Raw genomic sequence first — 21,554 nt, forward strand, 5'->3', positions numbered from 1 at the left:
ATTCCAGGCTTGGGGGGGTGGGGTAGTCATTGGAAAGAAAGGAAGGAAATAAGCTTTTATTAAATGGCTGCTATGGACTAGGAACTGTGCTAAGCCCTTTACAAATGTGATCTCATTTGATTCTCACAACATCTCTCAGAGGTAAGTGCTGTTATTATCCTCATTTTACAATTGAGGAAACAGACACATATTGTTTAAGTGACTTGCCTAGGGTCACATACCTACTGTAAAATGTCTGAAGTTGTATTGAACTTAGATCTTCTTGACTCTAGCCCAAAGCTCTGTGCACTGAGCCTCCTATTTGCCACTAAAAGCAGAGGGAGCCAGGTCAAGTATGAGAGAGCAGGTATGCCAGTATGACTGGACAGTGTAGGGGAGCAATGTGCAAAAGTGACCAAGTCCAGGTTTTAACAGTTTTAAATGCCAAGTGATCCTACAGATATTACCAAGCCATAGGAGTTTATTGAGAAGAGGGATGAAAAGGTCAAGTCAGTTCCTTAGGAAAATCAGTTGGGTGACTATGGAGGGTATAGTTTGGAGAGAAGTGAGTAAGGTCCCACAATTAGAAGGCTGTGGTCATAATTCAGGCTAGAATGGTTGAAGGTCTGAAAAAAGGATAGTAGCAGTAAAATTGAGTGGGAGTTAATGCTGCTGTTATGATTGCAATAGAAAAAAAAAGACAGTTTGGTCAATATGTGTGGGGGGGGTCAGGAAAATTTTCGTATTGGTCTTATTTCTATATTATATTATCTGTATTTTTTATCTGTGTCCCACCCCCAGCTTCCTTGCCTCTGAATAGTAGAAAGTGCTTCCTCTTACAAGATGGTAGTCTGTTGTAAGGGATGGGAGCCTGTACTCAGTAAGACCTGGGTTCAAGTGCTTCCTCAGATATGATGATGTCGTTTGTCCTTTCTTCTCCAAGACCAGGACCTTAGGAAGGAGATACCATGGATATGCATATGAATTGGACTTGAGTGAGAGGGTGGGGGTGCTGTGCTGTCACCAGCCTCACTTTCTCTTCCAGAACCATTTGGGTTCAGCGACCAGATATGAATCAGGATGCCTGTAGAAAGCCCTGGGGGGATGGGGGAAGCAATCAAGTTTAAGTGACTTGCCCAAGGTCACACAGCTAGTGTCTGAGGCTGGATTTGAACTCATTCTCCTGACTTCAGGGAGATTCCCTGCCCACTGCGCCATCTAGCTATGTAGAACTCAGCTGTTGTACTGACTGTGTGGCTGTGTGACTAACCCCAGCAGCTCTCAAACTCTTTTAGAGCCAGCGCTGATTTGTACGCTAGTGGGAGTGTCCTTACACCAATGAAACCATAGAGCCGATCTAAAAAGTCCTGTGTTGATGGGTTTTAAGCTGAATTGAGCCCAGGAGTCCTGAACCTGGTTCTTTCCAACTACCCAGGCTATTTCTTTTTCACATCTGTTATTTCAAATGATCTCTGAACAACCCAGGAAGAGACGCCCACTCCCTTCCCCATCTCGGGCTTTCCAGAAGCCCTGGGCGTTGGCCCGTACCAGCCTCGGCTCCTTCCACGTGGGCCTCTCTGGGCGGGGCCGGCGGGGCTGGGCCGGGCCGGGCCGGGCCGGGCCGGGCGCCGCCTCCGCACCTTCCCCGCGCTTCCAGGCTCCAGCTCCAGGAGCCCCGCCCGGAGCCCAGTGCCAAGCCACTAGGCGCCGGCAATCGGCGTTCTGTCTGGCAGAAGCATTCACGCAGAAAGAGACAGCCAGACTGACGGACGAGACAAGGCTGGGATCCAGAGAGCCAAGACTCCAGCCTTGCCACTTCTCCTCTCCTGGTAAGTCTGGCGGGAACTTGGGCAAGGGGGAAACGGGCTGCAGTGGGAGGGCTGCCCCTGCAGAGCTGGCCCCTACTTCTCTGAGAAGCTTTGGGGAGGTTTGGGAAGGTGGAGGCAGCAGCCCTCCTCCCTGAGTCTCTGCTTATTTCCTGGAGGGGGCCAAACAGATAATGCCGCCACTCCGCTGCCTCCCAAATCCAGTTTGAGGGCTAAAAAGGACTGGGGCGGGGGCGGGGAGAAGGACCAAGGCTCCCGGGCGCCTCCCCTTTCTTCCCCATCCCACCTCCCCAAACACTCCCACCTCCACCCCGGGCTTCGGAGGCGGTCGTGGCCAGTCTTTTTAGTTATTTCTTCCACTACACAGTCAATTAAATAGCTCCCTCCATAAATAGTCCCCTCCTCCAAATCAGACTTTACCCAAAGGAAATGGGGGACTTTCTGGATTAAGTTCTGCAACCTCCTCACGTCCAACTTTCAGATTTGCCCCATCTCTATTCTTTCTCAGAAAGAACTTCAGTGAAAACATGAGGGAGGAAATGTCAACTTCTTACTTCTGGATTCCGTTGTTTGGAGGAATGGGTGGGTCTGGCTGCAGCGGTGGGGACTATCGCTCTGGTTCATTCTGGTGTTTATATCCTTCCTGTGGTGACGCCGAGCGCATCACACCCTGAGGAGAGTCTGTGAAGGCTGAACTTTAATCTTTGGGATGTAGGTGGAAGATTTTGGCAGATGATGGGGGGGGGGGGGTGAACGAGGAGGGGAGAGCAGTGAGTGGTGCGAAGTGGAGAGAGGATTGAAGCTGGATAGGAGATGGGGTGGGGGGGAGAACGGGAGGCAGGCAGCTGGAGGGGAAAACCAGACCATTCCCAGTCTTGCTATTCAAGCAGAATTAGGGGTAAAAATAGTTTTGAGGGGGAACATAATGGTGATAAAGAGGACAGTCCCACTGTCATCTGGAGAGGGCAACTGCTCTACCCTCTTGTCCGTCCACGAGCCTCATCCCTTTGGAGTTTTTAGGGAATGGGGTTGGGGATGTTGTTTGCAAAGAGGGGCCCCTGTGATCTGGCCATGGATGGGGAGGTAAAATCCTCCACCGTGTTGGTGGTCTGGGACTAAGCACTATTTGAACAGAATAATTGCTGTTCTGTTTACAATAATTTTTCCCTCTGTTGGAGAGCAAGCCCTTCAGCTGCCTGGCACTTTAAAAGGAGGGAGGACCTTACAATAGCAGGAACTTTGCAGGGTTCCAGGCTGTGGGTAGAGAGAGTCAGCTTGTTGAAAACACTGGTGTTCTGCTAGAGGATCCTCTGTTCTTAGGAATGGAATTGGGGCCTCTGTTCCTCCCACCACCAGAGACAGACACACATTGGTGCACTTGGCAGAAGGGCAAAGGCCCCCATGGGACTTCAGATTGGATGTCTTTGTGTTCTTTATGGAGTCAATGTGGGGAGCAATTCTGAAGCTGGACTGCCAGCTTGAACTGAGAGGCTCACTGAATTTTATGGGAAACATGCACAAACAACAGGCTCTCTGGGCTTAAAAGGAGAAGAAAAAAGTTTGTCTGAGGCCTAATGCCCAGGTCATGAATTTTTCTCCTGAAGCTGGCATAGTCTGGAATAGTTAACTATTACTGAATCCTTTTCCAAAGTTGTCAACCAAAGTTATTTTGGCAGATTACTGTTTGGGAGATAGGAAGGAAGAGATACAACTCCTGACCTTAGGCTAGTCTCTAGAAAAAGGAAAGGGAGTTCTTGGCCCCAAGATTTCCCTGTTCCTGTTATGGGGGGGGGGGGGGGAAACAAACATCTAGCAGAAAAGGAAAAAGAAACCAAGCCCTGTAAATAATACACAAACCCATTTGTTTGATCTCAGCAGATTGTATCCTGAAGGTTCTTATTGTTCCTTGGGAGTGATTTACTTTGTCCAGTGTCAGAGAAAAACCCCTGATACAGACATCCCATATCCTTGAAACACCCCAGGTTTTCCTGATGACTCTGGGCAGTGACTTTCATCAGAACATCTGTCTAGATTAATCCAGTGGTTAATCCTCTAGCAAATATTAAGGATAATCATATAAGCTGTTGTGCCCCAGCATTGAAGTGCCTATTATAGGTGAAGTGGAACAATAACAGCTGATTTTTACTTTAAAGTTTGCAAAGCACTTTACATACCTGTTACCTTACTTGAGCCCTAGGACAGTTCAATGAGAGAAGTGCCACACCTGTAATAGTAGCTAACGTTCATAGCACCCATCATGTGCCGGACATTTCACTAAGCTCTTTTCAATTACCTTTTTCTTGATTCTCACTACAGCCTTGAAAACTGAGGCAAGGAAGTTAAGTGACTTGCCCTGGGGTCTTGAGTGTCTTGAGGACAAACTTGAACTAAGGTCTTGACTGCAAGCCAGGTGTTGTATCCTGGCAAATAATAAAGCACCATATAAATGAATGGTAGCTATCACCATCCTCATCATCATCATCCATTTTACCATCCAACAGTCTAAGTAAATTGACACTTAACAAGTGAGTTTCCAGTGTTGCACAGCTAGTTAGGGGAAGTTGAACAAAGGTGTTCTTGACTCTTAAGTCCAGTCCTCACTTAGCTCTGCCAAAATGCCTTCCCTTTGGTTCTATTTGGTAGGACCTTTTTCCTGTTCATTGTTGTCTTTACTGTCCAAAAGTCTCAGTAAACTCCTAGTTGCCAGAGGTCCTATCCTGTTCCAAAAGAACAATCCCTGACCTCAGAGCTTATAGTCCAATAATAATGATGATGATGATGACAATTGTTAACTACTGGGTTTGTTAATGGTTCACAAAGGACTTTCTACATAACATCTCTGTAAGAGAGGTTATTCTATAACAAAAGATATTCTCCCCTATTTTAGAGAAGTGAAGATTGAAACTCAGTGAATGTCACAGATTCACTTGCCAAGGAAAGACTGAAGACTAGAGCCAATATTGTTGGGTGTACATGAATAACGATAATGCCAATCTCTATATACTTCAAAGTTTGCAAAATGCTTTCTTCATAACCTTATGGGGCAGTCAGTTCTGGTATCTATTCTCATGGTACAGATGCTCTGAGAGGTGGGGAGATATTTGTAGCTAGTAAATGATTGGGATGGAATTTGAAGCCAGGCCTACTGACTCCAATCCAGTATTCTTTCTACAAGTATTCTTCCAGAGAGAAGGTTGCCATATACAAGTAATATGAGAGGAAAAGATGATCTTTGGAGGAGCATGAGGAAGTAGATGAGAAATTGCCACCCTCCTGGTGAATCAGGGAGTGCTCCAGGAAGAGGCAGACTTGAGGATAATACAGCACAAAAAGGTCTTCAGCAGTAACCTGGAGTTAACAAGTGACATAAAGTGTTTCCCAGGCTTTGTGTAGGATGCTGATGTAGATGTCAGTGCTAATTGCCTGTGCTCATACATAAGACCTTTAAATTATTACCTTAAATAGCTTCTTTTCTCCTCTGATCAAAGTGCAATTATTTTTAGTGGGTTGGAAGAGTTAGCTAATTCTTAAAGGCTGCTAAGGCAATGTCAAAGCAACTAGGAAACTTCACTGACTCCTTGTGTGACTACTTCAGAACTTCATTATGACACTGACAGGCTATGGGAATCTGCAAAGGGAAAGATATCTCTGGGAAAAGAAACTGCACTCACTTCTCAAAACACTTTCCCTCCTTTCATAACCATTTCTGAGTTGGGGAAGATTAGGGGCAATATGAAGGATGATAGTGGTGGTGGTGGTGGTGGTGATGATGATGATGATGATGGTGATGATGATGATGATGGTGATGGTGATGATGATGATAGTAAAACACATCAGCACTTTATAGTTTGCAAAATGCTTTAGTGGGTACATTATTTCATTTGAGTCTCCTAGCAGTTTTTTGTGGTAGGTACTCTCATTAGTATTGTTATCGATCAATAAACATTTATTAAGTACCTACTATGTGCCAGATATTATGTTAGGCTACCAGGATATGAGAAGAGACCCTCAGAGAGCATACTTCTAACAGATGAGACAACATACAAACAAATATATACAAAGCAAGCTATATACAGGATCAATGGGAGACCATTACCAGAATCAAGAAGGTTGGAGAAGACTTCCTATGAAAGGTAGGCTTTTCTTTGGTATTTGTAGGAAACCAGCAAGGTCAGTAGTTAAATTGAAAGATCCAGGAATGGGGGGGATTGCCAGAGAAAATGCCTGCAGGTAATAAATGGCTTGTTTTGTTTGTGGAAGAGTCAGAATATACTGGGATGAAGAGTGTATATCAGGGAGTAAGGTGTAAGAAAACTAGAAAGGTAGGAGGCTGATAGTTTGTGAAGGACTTTGAATGTCCAAATTTGATATTTGATCCTAGAGGCAGTAGGAAATCACTAGTTTATTGGGCAGGGAGGTGATGATTTAACCTACATTTAGAAAAATCACTTTAGTGGCTGAATGGAGGATGGATTAGAATGGGGCGAAACTGAGTTAGGCAGATCCACCAACAGGCTTTTGGAATAGTTCATAAATGAGATGATGTGAGCCTGCACCAGAGTAATGTGTTTGAGAGATGTTGCAAAGGTACAGTATATAGAGGGAGAAGAGGACTCAGAACAAAACCTTGAGGATCACCTAGGGTTAGAAGTCATGATCCAAAAGAGGATCCAGGAAAGGAAACAAAGGACTGGTCACTGGAGTGAGCTAGAAACCCCTTTTACAGATGAGGAAGTTGAAAGGAATCTGGTACAATAGCAAGACACAGAAACATGTAAGTTTAGAAAAAGGTGTTCATGTAAAGAGATCATCTGGGCCTGTGGTTTTCGAAAACTTTTAAGCATCAGAACCTATTTAGTCTTTTTAAAAACTAAACTATTGAGGATCTCAAAGAGCTTTTGATCATGTGGGTTATATTGATCAAATTTTATTGTATTAGAAATTATAACAAACATTTTTAAAACTATTAATTCATTTAAAATAATAAACTCATTCCATGTTAACATAAAATAAAATTTTTAATGAAAAGTAACTATATACCAAAACAAAATTTAATGAGAAATGACATTGTTTTATTTGGTATCTGATTTACATTAGAAGACAGCTGGATGGGGTGTCTAGGTGGCGCAGTGGGTAAAGCACCAGCCCTGAAGTCAGGAGTACCTGGGTTCAAATCTGGTCTCAGACACTTAATAATTACCTAGCTGTGTGGCCTTGGGCAAGCCACTTAACCCCATTTGCCTTGCAAAAAAAAAAAAACCCTAAAAAAAAAAGAAGACAGCTGGATTCTCATATCTGCCTTTGCATTCAATCTGTTGCACTAGGTTGTTTTAGTTGAAGTATGTGAAGAAAATCCAGACTAAGTTTATATAGTTGGAAAAGAGACTATTTTAATCGACAAATAACAATCTTAATATTCTTTTGAAAATAGGTTTGGGGGTAGCTAGGTGGTGTAGTGGATAAAGCACTGGCCCTGGAGTCAGGAGTACCTGGGTTCAAATCCTGTCTCAGACACTTAATAATTACCTAGCTGTGTGGCCTTGGGCAAGTCACTTAACCCCATTTGCCTTGCAAAAAACCTAAAAAACAAAAAAAAAAACCCAAAATAGGTTTGACTTCAAAGATCTCCATAAAAGGTCTCAGGGCAAATGTGCTTTGAGAACTGATGACAACTCCCTCATTTTTAAAGGAAGCTGAGGCCCAGGAGAAAAATGATTCTCCCAAGGTCACACAATCTTCACAAAGTAGAGAACTCTTTTCTGTTACATCATTTTGCTACCTAAATGTGATTTATTAGTGCTACTATTCATTCCTTTTGGTGAAGACATTAAGTGTTCTTATTTTTTAAAAATGTACAAATGACTTAGGGAAAGTAACTGTTAATAGCTTTTGCAACTGTATGCAAATTAACATATATGATCAACAGAGATGCTGCAATTGGATGGCACCTGTGTGCTATAATGGATAAATCTTGGAAGTGGAATCAGGAAGACCTAAATTTGAATACTTCTTCAAGAGATTACAATTGTGTGACCCTGAGCAAATCACTTTACCTCCCTTTGCCTCAGTTTCCTTATCTGTCATTTCAGCTAGATAGCTTGTAAAATCTCTTCAGAAGCCTGATTTTCAGATTCCTGCTGTAACACTTACTACCATTGCTTCCCTTGAGAGGCCTCAGATACTTCATTTGAAAAATGAGGGGGTTGGACTAGAGCTGGTCTTTTCTATCTTTAAATTCTGGGAATACCTGGGAAATTGGCATCTCTCCCTAAAGGTTTAGCTGTTTCCACAGCTTTGCCTGACCAGGAACTTGGTCCAGTTGTAAGGGAGAAAGAGAAGAAAAAAGACTAAAGCCTTCAGGACTCCTCCCATCCTCATTAGGGGGAGAGAAAAAGGTCATCCCACCCAAAAATGACCTCTGACCTGGAGTGACTGACTTGTTCATGGGTCTGAGAAATACTACCTTATTTGTTTTAGTCTGTCTATCCTGTTTCATCAAGCAAACCATTAGCTTCCTATGAACTAAGAAAAACCAAATCTTATTTACCTTAGTACCCCACTAGCTGGTGAAACCACCTGGCAACATGAGTGATACTCAGTAAGCATTTGCACTTCATGTGGATGATGAGAGTAGAAACACAGAAATATCATCTCTAAAGCACGGAAGGCAATAGTCCTACTGGGGGAACACATCTGGGCTACATTGTTCATATCTGGGCTGGATCCTGCAAGCAGTGGAATGTGGACAATCTGGAAGCCTTCAGAGGAGGAGAGCACCCAGGCTGAAGTGGTGACTGATAACCATGCAATAGTGAAGATGACTGAAGATATTTAGGCTAAAGAGTAGAAGGGGCAGAGGGGACATGCAAACTGTCTCAAATGTGAGGAGGGTCCTCATGTGGGAAAGGTATTATATTTGTTCTCCTTGGCTATACACATGGCAAAGCAAGCATCAATGAAGGGAGGGAGGACAGTGCCAAGGATTTCGGTTTCCTCTAAGTCCAAGCTTCCTAAACAAGGATGTTCAGTAAAGAAAGAGAAATTATTGTTGGTCTTTTCCATTCTGATTCTACACACAACTTCTTTTCACTTATTTTTTAACAAATAAAAATCTCTTCTCTCTCACTTCTCATTGCTCCCATCCCCTCCCTGCTCCCAAACAATTTCTAAACTGTGTGATTTTAAGTTTACTGTGGGCTAGACTACTAATGGAAGGCTTTCTGGAGGCACCAGAACTTGAGGTAAGCTTTGAACTAACCTTCCCCTTCAAAAACTCCAGAATTCATTTTCATTATTAATATCTTCACCTGAGAGGCAAAAAATGATATTAGGACAGCTCAAGTGGAATTTTAGCACTTTCCTGCCCTGCTAACCCACTTCCTAATTGGCAGCCATCTCTTTGCTTGAAGGAAGAGGATAAACCACAGATCAAGCCCTCCAATGTATGGGTTTAAACCCAGAATTCTTAGCATCTTGGAAGAATTGGAAGGAGCTCAAACAACTGAGTTCTAATTAAAATCCTTCACCAAGTCACTTTATGACCCTTTGTCTCTGGGAAAAATGAAGGGATTTGCCTAGAGCAATGGTTCTGGAACTTCTCCAGTATGAGGACAACACACAGGTTAGTAGTCACAGTATTAATATTTGTTGATGAGAGGAAAGAGCTAAGTGCTGGAGTCAGGTGCCAGATAGAATCCTGGGCTTGGAATCAGAAAGGCCTGAGTTCAAATGCAGTTACAGGCATTATTAGATATTCAGCCTTGGGTAAGTCACTCTGTTTGTCTTAATCCATTGGAGAAGAAAATGGCTACTGGATTAATCATCAAGAATTCCAGACAGGCTTTGCACTCCAGTTCTGCTACTTACTACCTAGGTGACTTTGGGTAAATAGAGAATAATTCAGATTTCTGTAACACTATAGAAAACACTTTCCTTATAATGGCCCTGTAAGGGAGTTGGGAGGAAGTTATCATTATCCCCATTTTACTTATGAGGTAATGAAGGTAGGGTCCATTCCAATTCTGGCAGTCTGATAATCAGTCACCCTAGGTGAAGAAGGGCTGCCTAACTTTAGGCATTGGTGGGGTAACTTGGAGTCTATAGATATGGGCTGAAATCTGGGAAGCATGAGTCATTAACCAATGGAGAAAGATACAAATTATTATTTCCTAATGTTTAACACCCAATCCCAGATATATGTTCCAGGATCTTTCACAATCAGGTATGATAAGTGAAAGGTTGCTTCAAATATTTCTGCAGCTGTGGTGGAGTTGGGGGGAGGGGAGGGAGATGGAAGAAAGTAAAGGGTCTATCAAGTGCTTACTATTTGCCAAATATTGTGCTAGATACTTTACAAATTGTATCTCATTTGTTGCTGGCACTTAATAGGCATTTAATAAATGCAAGATCATAGGTTAATCCTCACAACAACCTTGAGAGACAAATGGAGCCAGGATAGTGGGAGGGAGAATCTAAGAGGAGGTCCTCTCTTCAGAAATTTCCTTAATGCCCAACTATGTTGCTGTGTTGAGATTTTATCTCTGTGTCCACTGTAATAGTTGATTCCCAAACTTGATACTCTAGTTAAACTTATTAGGAGATCATCCATTCCAACTTCTGTTCAGTAACATACAGACATGAGATTGTTTATTCAGTTCTAGCTTTGGTTACTTCCTAGCTGTTTCTTGATGGGCAAGTCACTCTCAGCTTTTTTTGCAGCTGTAGCCCTTCTTAGGGTTGTTCATGTGCAGGTCAAATTAAATAATAAAAGAGCTTTGCCTATCTTGAAGTTTGCAAAATAACTTATATGTTGTTATTATTGTGGATGGCATCTTGCATGATCTTCAATTTGGTACTTTGCCTAAAAATAACCCAGTTTACTTTGTGATTTTTCTCACCCCTATTCCCCCCAACCTCCATAAATGAAGAGAAATGGAGGACCTACATTTTTTTAATTACTTGAACTTAATATTTTTCTTTCTCTTTTAAAAAGTTTAATCTTAATAGTATTATTTTTTCCAAATACATGTAAAAAATAGCTTTCAACACTCATTTTTGCTTTCAATTTTTTTTTTGACAAGGCAGTTGGGGTTAAGTGGCCTGCAGAGAGTTACACAATTAGTGTCTAAGGCCAGATTTGAACATGGTCCTTCTGATTCAATGGCCAGTGCTCTATTCTCTACACCACCTAGCTGCTCCTCAGTGTTCATTTTTATAAAATTTTCTTGTCTCTCTCTTTCCTCCCCGCTTCCTCAAGACAGAGAGCAATAGATTATATATGCACACTCATGTTTCACATATTTCCATATTAGTCACATTATGAAAGAAGAATCAGAAAAAAAGGGAAGAACTACAATATTCTTTTTTTTAGGGTTGTTTTTTTTTGCAAAGCAAACAGGGTTAAGTGGCTTGCCCAAGGCCACACAGCTAGGTAATTATTAAGTGTCTGAGATGAGATTTGAACCCAGGTACTTCTGACTCCAGGGCCAGTGCTTTATCCACTACGCCACCTAGCTGCCCCTACAATATTTTTTCAATGTTAAAAAAACTTTCCAAGTTTTGGTTAGTGAATTGAATTAGTACCATTTTTATTCCATGATAATTATTATAAATGACTTGTAAATACTTAGTCCAGAGTGATTTAAGTAGCTTTTATTAATAAACTTCTCTTTAGAGGAGGGCTACTTCTCCTAGAGTGAAAGGCAGCAAATTATGGCATTGTCTAGTCTTGAAAGGCTTATCCCTCCCCTCTATGCTAATCATTGGTCAGGGTTACAATCTAATCTATACCATTCTCTAATAATACGTTTTTCCCACCCTGGTCATTATACTAATGAGCTTGGAGGAATATACTGTCATTTGAAAAGGAAAAGGACCCTAGGTCAACTCAGAACCAGATGGAGCAGGCCTAATTTAATCTCAGGTTTCATCAGGTTGGGGTCAATTCTTTTATCTTACACTCACATAGCTGCACATAGGCACAACCACAGACAGACCCCAGTCTTTGTAATACATGTATATTTTTAAACCAACAATCTCCTCTTACATTCTGTGGAAGTCAAACATTCTACATCCCTCACAATAACCTAGTTTGGATTTTTTTTTAAATAATTGCTTTAGTTTGTTCATGAAACTGAACATCACGTAACAGTTCTGCTGCCAAGTTTTGAGTTGACCAGAATCCTCAGTTGCCTCCTCAATGAAATGAAATTAGAATAGATGATCTTGAATGTCGTTTCCAGTTCTAAATCTTCACTGCAATGGTTCTTCCCTAGTCTTCCATATTAGTCTTCCCTACTTCATGTGTTTATCCTTATCCTGATTAAATTTACTACTGTTGCCTAGGACAGGAAGCAGCTGATTTCTGGCTTCTTTCTTCTGAATCCAAGGCCAGCCCTGGTGACCCCTAAACCTTTATACCTCATTTCCCACAGCTGGGCAGCCTCTATGGTTGTAATCATCTTGTTCTGTTTTCAGACATCTGAGTTATTTATAAAATTTCTAGCTAATTGGCAAGTGGTAGGTACCCACTGTTTGCTATTAGATACAGGCAGGCTTTTTATAGGGCTCCACTTGTACAAGCCAATTTATTTGTCAGATCTTGTCATTTTTACCTTCAAAATATCTCTAGTATCCTCCACCCACGCAACTACCTCCTTAGACCCAGTTCCCCTCACCTCTGGTCTAGATTATTGCAACAGCCTCCTAACTACTTCCTTGCCTAAAGGTGCTCTCAATTCTAGGACATTTTACAGATATCTGGCTAAAGAATTCTTTTCCACAGATTTAACTATGCCTCTTCTCCACTCAACACCACTGATTTCCAATAACTTCTAGGATAAAATATATATTCCTTTGTTGCTTTTAAAGCCCTTCACAGCCTGATCTTATCCTACCCTTCCTCTCTTATTGGACCTCACTCTCCCTACTACTCATCAAAACTCATCTCTGCATATGATGGTTAATCTCTTATCCATCATCATTCCATGCTTGGAATGAATTTGTTCCTTATATTATTTTGTTTTTTGCCTTTCTCTTCAAGGGTCAGCTCTAGATTGTCTTTTGTTTGGACCATTTCCTAATGCATCTTCCCATTCCGAGTTTATGGTACCCTCTCTCCCAAACTATTTTCTATTTTAAAGACTTTGCATCTATTAGTATTTATAAACTTTGTATTTAGGTTGAATCTCTTGTTCAGTGTACTTCTTGTTTCCTCCTTGAGAACATTCTCAGATTGGGGATTTTTTCGTTCTTTCTATTTGTATTCATAGTACATAAAGGAGTATCTTTGAGTATTTGTATCCACACCATAACTTGGCACATAGAGGAGCTTAATAAATTCATTATTTGATTGCAGAACTTGCTATTGAGGACATAAGGATGAAAAGATGATACAGTTTCATCCTTTACAGAACTTAAAATCTATTGAAGGGTTAAGACATATACAGATAAGTAGAATACAAGACAGAATATGAATAAGACCAAAGAACTATACAAAGTTAGGAGAAGCATCTAGGATAGAGTGAAAGGAATAATGACTAGACAAAAAATCCTAAACACATTCAAATTGCCATTATTATCAATTCAGAGAAAATGAATTGAAGGATAAATAGTATTTTTTTTTGGTTTGCCAGGCTCTTTATTATTTGAAAAGATTGATTTTTTCTTGTTTGCATAAATTATTTTAAAATAATGATTATTGCATTTTAAGGTTTATTGTTTATTTTAATTCTACTTATCTTCTCCTCTTCTCCCTTCCCATTTGAACTCTGCTTTCTGACAAAACCTTGAATTAAAGTCAATCTTGTCTTCTATTGTTATATGGAATTAAACATTTTTAGTGTCATTTCTGGACAGAGAGGAAGGTGAATTCCTTTATCAGCTCTAAAGAATCCAGATGTTCATTTAAATTGTTATAATTTATCTTATTAGATTTATTGTGCAAATTTATATTTTGAGCTGAAAGGAACTTTATAAAATAACTTGGTTTAATCTTCTCCCTTTATAGCTGAGGAAATCAAAGACCAGAAAGATCAGGAACTTTTTTAAGGTCATGTAGATAGTAAGTGACATAGCTGAAATTTTAACCCAGATCCTCTGCCTTCAAATCAGCATTCTTGTAGCATGCTGTCTCCTCATTGTAGATTCTATCTGTTTTCTTACCCAATATCACTTCACACAAGTCTTTTGGGATTTCTATGAATTTCTCATTAGTCATCACTTTGGGGTTACAATAATGTTCCATTACATTTCTATAGCTTATTTCTTACATATTCTCCAACTGATTGGAACCCATTGTATAATTCATTTGGTTATTACAAAAAGTACTGATATGAAAATTATATATGTATCTATATATATCTTTAAATTATATTTATATATCTACATCTATCTATATGTAATCTTTTTTCCTATAATTGTTTATGGAGGAGTACTCAGGTCAAACTATTTGAACCAATTATTGACTTTTCTCATAATTCCAATTTAATTTCTGGAATGGGAGGTCCTTTTAACAATTCCACCAACAATGTAGAAGTAAGCCTGTTTTCTACAACCCTTACAACATGTAGTAAGGAAATTATCACCATTGTCAATATACTGTGATGTGAAACCATTTATTTTAATTTGCTTACTTTTTTTAGTGATTTGGAATAATCACGTATATGAATGTTGGCTATTTGTTTTTCTTCTGATAATTGCTGATTCATATCCTTCAACCACTTGTCTATTAGAGAATGTTTCCTGGTCTTCTAAATTTATGTCAATCTTCTGTGTCTTTGATACCAGGCTTTAATCAGAAATACTTAATGTAAATTTTTTTCCAGACATTATTTTCTCATTTCATTGGACATACTTTTAATTTTATTCCAGCAAAAAACCTGCAAAATTTAATTTTATGCCATTTGAATTATCTATTTTTTTGTCTTATGATCACCTCAGATAAGATTCAAAGGGCTGAGTAAATTATTCTCCCTACATGCCTTGAATATAGACATTCAGTTCTCTGCCTCTGAAATTTCTATGATTAATCTGCCTCTTCTGGAATGTCATTTAAAGTAGAGAAGAATGCCTCTTCTTTGTCTCATAGCTATAGTTAGGATCAGGGATCCAGCCATAATCCTCTTCCATTATAGTTCCTATGTCTCTCTATAACTGTACTGGACTGGCAGAGAGATACCTGGCATTCTCAGTTACAGGATGGCAGGAAGTCAGAGGCCAGTGTCAGCAGATGTCTGTGACAAGAGCGTAGGAGGAAAAGGAGTTTTGCTTGCCAGACCCAGAGTAGCACAAGTTCTGTACATCTCTTCAGAAGGATAATCTCCGGCTAATTAAATGCTTTCAAAATTAAAAAAAAAAAAGAAAATCTTCACATTAATCTTATTTTTAAAGCCATAATAGTTTCTTACAACATTCATTGTGTGGAGAGAAAGATGAGAAAGAAGGAAGGGTAGAAGAAGTTAGGCAGAAGTTCAAATGAATTGCTACTGTTCAAAGAAACTATAGTAGATCAAACTGGGAATTACTTGATGAAGCTGGTGATTCAGAGCTAAAAATATAAACCAGAAATCTGATTCTTCTCCTTCTGTCCCCTCTAGTTATAATTCACAAAAGCTTTACACACAGTATCCTAGCTGATTCTCATCAGCTTTAAGCAGGAGAAGGGAGTGCAAGAATTATTTTTCCCATTTTACAAAGGAAGAAACTGAGGCAAAGAGAGGAGAAAGAACTTGCTTAAGGTCACACAGCTAGTCATAAGTGGCACAACTGTTTCAAAACCAGTGATTCTTTCTTCCTATGTCATGCTCTCTAGTTTTGAGTTTTGATGAAGAGAGGAAGAGAACATACATTTATTAAGCTCCTACTTGCCAGGCATTGTGCTAACACCTTTACAAATGTTAGCTCATTTGTTCCTTGTCACAATCTTGGAAGATTATTTTAGTTGAGGAAATTGAAGCAGAAAGAGGTTAAGTGACTTGCCTAGGGTCACACAGCTATTAAGTGTGAAAGATCCTTAACCCAAAATACTTGCTATCAAACTGCCAAAGTAATGTTAATATTTTCACTTTAGCTTTATGAAGGCAGAAAGGAAGAGAAATCTTCTTTACTGTAGCCAATGTCAAGACCATCTTCCCTTCAGTGACCTAAACTCTGAGAGTAAAGCAGACCTTTGAAGCCAAATAATAGACTAAGGACTTGAGCCTTATGCTGATTGATAGGTCCTTTCTTCCCTCTCAATGAATTGTAAATGTGGATGATCGGATCCATTAGATTAGACTTGAAATTAAGGTCAAATAGGGACCAAGGTTTTCTACCCCTGAAGATAAATTTAGGGCTAGCCCATATCACCCTTCCCAACTAGGACCTATTCAACACCTCAAAAGTCTATGATTCCTTCCACCAGCCACATTTTAAGAAGTGCCATGACTGAAGAATTCAATCAATGATGTGCCTCTCTGAATTGAATTTACCTAGTTTGATCGTAGATCACTTTTCTAGAGATGGGTGGAACTATAGAGGGCACTTAATTAAATTCCCCTCATTTTACAAATACTGAGGCCTAGAGAGGTGCTAACTTCCCTAAATTCACACAGTTGATAACTACTTGAGAAATTTGAACACAAATCTTCCTGACTCCCAAATCTAGCATCTTATACACTACCAAAAGTTTTTAACCAGAGTCTGTGAACTTGGATGGGAAAAAAAATTATGTATTTATTTTCAACAACCTCTAACTAAAATTTAGCATTTTCTTCAATTAAGAATTTCTTCTAAAGACATTGTTCTAAACAGAGGTCTTTCCACACAAAGATAAAGCATTACAGGCGGATTACAGTGCTTTCCTCAGAATAGTTCATGGGAAGAGAGACCACAAGTCTTACCCTCATTTTATGGATAAAGAAATTGAGAGTCAAACTTTGTATCTACCCTGGCTAGACCACATCTGGAATAGTGTGTTTTCTTTCAGCTGCCAAGGCAGGGAAGGGTCCTGGAAGTGAGAACAGGCTATTCTAGAAGACTCCAATAGAATGGCATATCTCTGATGCTGTGCTGACAGGAAGAAGTGAACCCAGGAGATTTGACATGCAATGGAATGGTATCTCCTTGATCCCCTCTGAGCATGAAGAAGACAGCTTAGGAGGCAAGCAAGGCATGCTGCCAAGGAAATAAGAAGGACATTAGCAAGCTGAAGCAAATCTAGAAAAGAGCAACCAAGATGGCAAAGAGTCTGACCACCATGTCAACCAAGTAACCCATTGAAAGAACTAGGGAGGGGGTAGCTAGGCGGCACAGTGAATAGAGCACCAGCCCTGGAGTCAAGAGGACCTGAGTTCAAATTCAGACTCAGACATTTAATAATTACCTAACTGTGTGACCTTGGGCGAGTCACTTAACCCATTGCCTTGCAAAAAAACAAACAAAAAAAAAGACCTAGGGAGTGTTGACCCCAAGAATGAGAAAAACTGTCATAGCCATCTTCATAGATGTCAAGCATTAGCTTTGTTCTTCTTGGTCCTAGAGGACAGAACTAGAAGCAATAGAAGGGCAGGTATAGTTGCAGAGAGGAAAATCTTGGCTTAACATAATTATATCTATCCAGAAATAGAATGGACAACATTGTTGGAGGACCAGAAAGCATGCCTAATCTCCTAAATTGGCTTCTCCTGCTCATAGGGGATCAGAGAGATACTATTCCATTGCAATGCCATTCCATTGGAGTCTTCCAGACTGACCTCTCACTTGCAGGGCACCTCATTCCCTGCTGATCTACTGCCCTGGTTGTCTACATCCTGAGAGAACTCCATTCTGAGGCTAAACTCCTAGGAGTATTAATAACTCAACTGAACCCATTCATCAATGATTGACAAACTCCCAGTAATTCTGAATCTCCAACTGTCATTCAAATCCCCTTCCCCTTCCCCACTCCCAACTTCCTTATGCCCATTCCCTTTTGTGGCTGCCCCCTCTTCTTTCTTCTTTGTACTTTAATAGAAAACCAAAAATACTCTTTCCAAAGTTACCAATAATCTATTAAAGTCAAATCTAATGATCTTTTCTGTCTTCTATAGTTTTTGACACTATCAATCAAATCAGATACTTAACACTTACAAGCTGTATGTCTCAGGGCAAATCATTCAACCTGAAATACCTTAATATTCTTTTCTCTTTCCTTGATCTCTGTGAATGCAGGCTTTGTAATGACTATAGATAAATAGGAGCTTCCCTTCCTTACAGGTGAGCAGGACTCTGGAGTCACACATCAATCAGGGTTGAAGCCCAGGGCTGCTTTACATACTCCTTTGTGAGGGAACTCTAACCCAATTTGGAAATACCAATAGCTGCCAGAAACCATAGAACCAGCCTTGACCAGCTCAAGGGAAACTTGAGCAACAGTTGCAGACTTGAGAACTTGTTGGGGACTTTTCTAAACATCCTGCTCCCTGACTTTTTTTGTGTCTACAGGTGTCTTCCCCTTTAACTCCCACCTCCTGATGGAAAGCCTCTAGAAACTATTAATATGTCACCCAACTCTATACCTCCTTTGAGTAGCTGACAGCTCTCTCCTTCTCTTCTCCCTTACAAGCTTTTCTCTCCCTTGCAAGTTCTTCTCACAGTAAATGCCTTGTAATCTAGGGAATGAGAGAGTATCCTTTTGTTAACACCTACCTAATTATGTCTCAGTTTCCTTTGGTTCTCTATCCAAGTTATGCCTGTTAATTGTGGGTTGGGAACCCCATGGCTATGTCTTGAACTTTCTGCTTACCTCTGTACTTTTTGGTTTAGTGATTTCATCAGCTTCCATGGGTTCGATTATTAACTATTTGCTGGTCATTCTCAAATTTATTTCAAGACTACCTCTTTGCTGATTCTCCAATATTGTATCACCAATTGTCTATTGAACATCTATTGAACCCACTGACATCTTAAACTAAATATTTCCAAACCCAAATTCATTATCTTTCTCCCCAAATACTCCCCTCTTCCCAGCTTCTCCATTACTGTCAGGGCACCATAATCCTCCCAATCACCCAGACTTGAACTTTAATCTTTTAGTCCTCATCCTTTCTTATGTCCTGTTGTCAAGACCTACAAATGTTACCTCCATAGCATCTTTTAAATACACTCCCAACTCTGATGTTGCCATCTCCTGGGTATAGACCTTTAGATCCTCACACCTGGACTATTGACATAGCCTACTAGTGGTTCTCCCAGTGTTAAACCTCCTCAGGCTAGTCTGTCCCCTATTTGGCTGATAAATTCATCTTCCTAAAGTCTAAGTCTAAATATGTCACAAACATATAGCCCTATTTAATAATTTCCAATGCCTCCTCATTACCTCCAGGAACAAATGTAAAATCCTCTCTTTGGCATTTAAAGCCCTTCATAAAGTCAACCCCGTTCTTTCCAGTCTTCCCACATCTCTGACTTCCCACAATATACTCTGAAATCCAGTGACCCTGATCTTCTTACAGTTCTTTCCACAAGACTTCTCTCTCTCAACTCAGACCATTTTTATTTGTTGTCCTCTACAACTAGAACTTTGTCTCTCCTCTTCTCTGCCTCTTGGCTTCCTTCAAGTCAAAGCTTCTGTAAAAGCCTTCCTGATTCCTCTGTAGAGTAGCTCTAATTTATCCTGTCTATATCTTGCTTGTAGGTAATTATTTTATGTTATTTCCCCCTTAATCTGTTTGAGAGTAGGGGTTATCTTTTGCCTTTCTTTGAGGCTTCAACTCTTATCACAAGGTCCAGCACATCATAGGAAATTAATAAGTATTTATCAACTAGCTGGCTTCCTCCCTATCACTGGAGGTCTTCAGGTGGAATACTCTCAGAGATGTTATGCAGAAGATTCATGCTCATGCTTTGATTGAGCTAAATTTCCACTGAGATTCTGTGAGGTCTGACTTCATTCAGCATGGTCTGTCTGTCTGCCTTCCTTGCCTGTCTCTCTAAGTATCTATCTATCTTCTTAGGCAAGGTATTTCAGGTTAAATGATTTGCCCTGAGACATATAGCTTATAAGTGTTAAGTATCTGATTCTATATTTGAGCTCAGGCCCCTTGACTCCATATAACTGGTGCTCTATCCATTGTACAACCTAGCTATCTCTTGGTCCCTATCTCTTTTAGCTACTCCTCTCTCCTACTGTGGGGACTAAGGGTGGAGCACCATTGAGACCATTAATCAGATTCCACTGACCTATCTGCTCCCAGGAATGAATTTGGTACCTAATAGTGCCTTGTATATAACTTCAATTATATGAAAGTACTGGATGGATGCTGAGGAGCCAGTGAAAATACTCACCTAATTGTAAAATTCACATTTTATCACTTGCTGAAAGCTACTACTCTAGGAAAGATCTGAGAGGCTACAGATAATGAGGGATGTTAATAAAAATGTAAATATTACCTTAATAAATTGATTCATAGTCTTTTCCCTCTTAAGGTCAGTAGAGCTGCAGTTAATTAAGCACTTATCTGTTCTGTGTCTTAAGTTTCCAAGGTAGGGAGAAGGGAAGAAATAGCATGAATAAATGTTGGGAACCACTTGAGACAAGGGAAACTTCTCTTAGCTTAGTAGACATTTATATGGAAGCTAAAAGTAGTCTGGGACTTTGAATGCCACCCTGAGGAGTTTAGATCATCTTCCAAAAGTAATGGAGCCAGGAAAAACTGTTTAAACAGGGGAGTCAGTTGGTTTAATCACATATGAGCATTAGAGAGTTGATTCTATGCAAGATAGATTAAAGGTTTGGAAACAGAGGGTCAACTTTGCTATTATAATACTCTGGCTAAGGGTGATAGAGATACTGGATAGGTAAAATATACAGAATTTGATGACCACTAATTGAACCTCAAATATGTCTCCAATGGATTGATATTACCTTAGAGGGACATCTTTGGTAGAGGATCCCCAGAGACCTTAACTCATAGTTTGTTTGTTTGTTTTTATCAACAACTCAGACAGACTCAGATATATGATAAGGTATATGAGATTTATAGATAATAATGATAGGTAACCTATTATATTGCATGATAGAATCAAGACCTACAAATATATTGCTAAGTTAGGATGATGGCCCAACTATGAGTAAAGGTAAATTTACTCCTGATGCCAGCTAGACAGTTGACTGAGGGAGCTGGTTGTGTGTGTGTGTGTGTGTGTGTTTGTGTGTGTTTGTGTGTGTGTGTGTGTGTGTGTGTTGTGTATAATCTGCAAACAAAAGATTGCTGGGATTCCTCAATCTGAGAAGTGTTAAGAGTATAAACTTTATTCAAAAGTTACTGCTAGAGATGACCAGAATCACAGTAGAATTTCTTATGAAAGATGAGAGAGAAAGGAAAAAAAGTTTTTTATTATAATTTCAAGGATTTTGCAACTGAACTGCTCCTTAGTGGAAAAACAAACCTAAAGAGAGAAGCTAGGGATTCTTTTAAGTGAAGCAAAATATGTTGTTTCTTCTGGGAGGAGTTAGGGAAGGGTTAGGGTGGTACAGAGGAGCAACTAAAGAGTATCGTGAAATAAGGCAGTGTCCACAGCACATGTCGAGGGGTTAACTTTGGTTCAGGGTTGTAATTTAGGGCCGTAGCTTAATTGGTGTCCAGGTGTCTTAAAGAATTTTTATGGTGCCTTGGCATCCTTTCTTGTATGAGTTTGAGTTTCAAGACACTAGTCCAGAATGGTTCCTGTCTAGATAACAAAACATACATGAGCTGGAAATCTTATGAGATATAGGAGTAGATTAACTGA

The 21,554-nt window shown here is 40.0% G+C and overlaps 1 protein-coding gene across 5 annotated transcripts in view; it reads left to right on the forward strand.

Moving 5' to 3' along the window:
- Positions 1 to 1,349: 1,349 nt before the first annotated feature.
- INF2 (inverted formin 2) overlaps positions 1,350 to 21,554 on the forward strand; it is an 85,071-nt gene continuing 64,866 nt past the window's right edge. Inside the window, exon 1 of one of the 5 annotated variants that reach the window (XM_074213230.1) lies at positions 1,350 to 1,808. The gene's annotated coding sequence lies outside the window, so the exon portion shown is untranslated. The remainder of the gene's footprint in view (positions 1,809 to 21,554) is intronic. The other 4 variants (XM_074213228.1, XM_074213227.1, XM_074213231.1 and 1 more) reach the window with 4 other exon arrangements.

The sequence above is a fragment of the Macrotis lagotis genome, chromosome 1, assembly GCF_037893015.1.
Source record: "Macrotis lagotis isolate mMagLag1 chromosome 1, bilby.v1.9.chrom.fasta, whole genome shotgun sequence".
Lineage (NCBI taxonomy): Eukaryota > Metazoa > Chordata > Mammalia > Peramelemorphia > Peramelidae > Macrotis > Macrotis lagotis.